Raw genomic sequence first — 2097 nt, 5'->3', positions numbered from 1 at the left:
TCCCGGCCCGCCTCCCAATCCCAGACTATGACAGTTTTTAAGACTGAAGGCGGTGTATGAGGACAGTGGTTCCCAGCCCAGGCTCTGAAGTCAGACTGTCTGGATTCATGGCCCAACCCTACTCCTTATTAGCTGGGTGACCTTGGGCAAGTGGCTTAACGTCTCTAAGCTTCAGTCTTCTCATCTGTAAATTGGGGATAATAATTCTTTCTGTATCACGAGGCTGTTGTGAGATTCCGTATGACAATGCATATAAAACACAGCCCCTGAACCCTGCAGAGAACACCCAACAACTGTTAGCCATTTTTTTTTAAAGATTTTTTATTTATTTGACAGAGACACAGCAAGAGAGGGAACACAAGCAGGGGGAGTGGGAGAGGGAGCTTCCTGCGGAGCAGAGAGCCCGATATGGGGCTCGATCCCAGGACCCTGGGATCGTGACCTGAGCTGAAGGCAGACGCTTAAAGACTGAGCCACCCAGGTGCCCCAGCCATTGTTTTTATAAATATGAAAACCTGTGTGTCCAGAAGCTTATCAAAGCCCTTTTGGAAGTCTGTATAAACAAAAGTCCCTGTCAGCCCTTATCCACCTGTGATGGTTTCTCCTACCGGCATCAGCCCCTCCCTAATGCTGGGGAGGCAGAGGCAGTCTTGGAGGTCGGTGCAGATCAGCGCTGCTGGATGAGGCAGCCTTTGGGGAGCACTTCGGGGACAGGTTTCAGCCTACAAAAGCCAAGGCTCTGTGTTGGGGAGGGGTGCTTTGTGGATCCCCTCCTACCCCAACCCCATCCCACACAGCGTCCCCTCTGTCCAGGGTCACCCAGGCGGCCCCTCCTTCTGGCTGCAGGGAAAGAGGCAGCTTCAATCATTCATCTTAATGTCTCTATTAAGCAGGGTTATGACCAGGACGAGACAAGAAACAAGGTCTTTTAGTGTAAAAACATGGCTCCCAGGGCTTGGCCTCAGGGGACCCGTCCCCTGCACTGCTGCGGTTCCCATAACTACTGCCTGAGGGCCAGTTGAGGCCCCAGGTCGGACAGGATGCTTCTGCCCAGACTTCTGTCTCTCCCTTTCCTTCCCTGGATCCTGCTATGGGCCTGCCCAGAGCTTTCTTTTCCAAAGAGAAGAGCAATGACTTGGCATTTAGTGGCAGCCCCGGGGGCCTCGAGGCCTGCACCCTGCCTTGGGATCACCATCCTTCCTCCCCATCTCATCTCTCGCTGGCGATGTGGAAGCAGCTACAGCCTTAGCCGCTGGGCTCTGGGCAGGCTAGGGCTTCACCTGGAGTCGGGACTCAGAGCCTAGGGGATAATGGGAATATTCCTGATTAGGGAAAGATCTTAACAAGACCGTACCGGAAGTCCCCATCTGTCACATTCAAGAAGGTTTAGGAGTCATTGGTGGAGTCAGCATATGCCTGGACCTGGGCCTGGGTTCTAGGGTGGTAGCTGTCTGCCCAAGGAGCCCAGTGCGTACTGGTGCTCACCTACCCCCGTGCGTGGGCGGAGGTTGGTGGGCAGCAGCGGAACCCACCCCCTCACCTGGGGAGAAGAGCTGAGGCTCCTGGAGAACTAGAATCAAACGGCCCCAGAAAAAGCAAAGGGCACAGACGCAGGCTTCAGAGGCACAGAAAGCGTCCCCAGATAGCTGCTCCCGCGTGTTAGTAATGCCCCCATTAGAACACGAGTCCTTCAGCTCACTGGCGTGGGAGGATAAGAAAGTGGAACCCAGAGAGGGCAGGGCCTAAAGAAGGAGACCGCTCACCCAATACTGCTTGCTGCCTGCAGCCCTGCTAATCCTTGGGCCACTGCCTTCTATCTCCCACCGTGCTGCAGCCTTCTCCCTGGTCCTGGGATTTACCTCTGGATCACCACTTACCCTAAACGTGACCTTTCTCTGAGGGCCTCCATGAGGTGGGCTGGCAAAGAGGAAAAGCCCTAGTTGTGGGGCCAGGTAACACTGGGTTCACATCCTGGCCCTACCCCTTCGAAGCAAAGTGACCCCGCAGGAGTCAGCGCTGCTCCCTGAGCTTCAGTCTGTCCTTCTGTCCTGAAGATCTTGAGGAGTCAATGAGACAGCATGCATGCAGTTGTTGGGC

The sequence above is a fragment of the Eumetopias jubatus genome, unplaced genomic scaffold (genome assembly GCF_037043125.1).
Source record: "Eumetopias jubatus isolate StellerSeaLion01/CBP00866 unplaced genomic scaffold, mEumJub1_p1.0 scaffold_4, whole genome shotgun sequence".
Classification (NCBI taxonomy): Eukaryota; Metazoa; Chordata; class Mammalia; order Carnivora; family Otariidae; genus Eumetopias; species Eumetopias jubatus.
The sequence above is the reverse complement of the archived record's forward strand: the minus strand, read 5'-3'. Positions refer to the sequence as shown.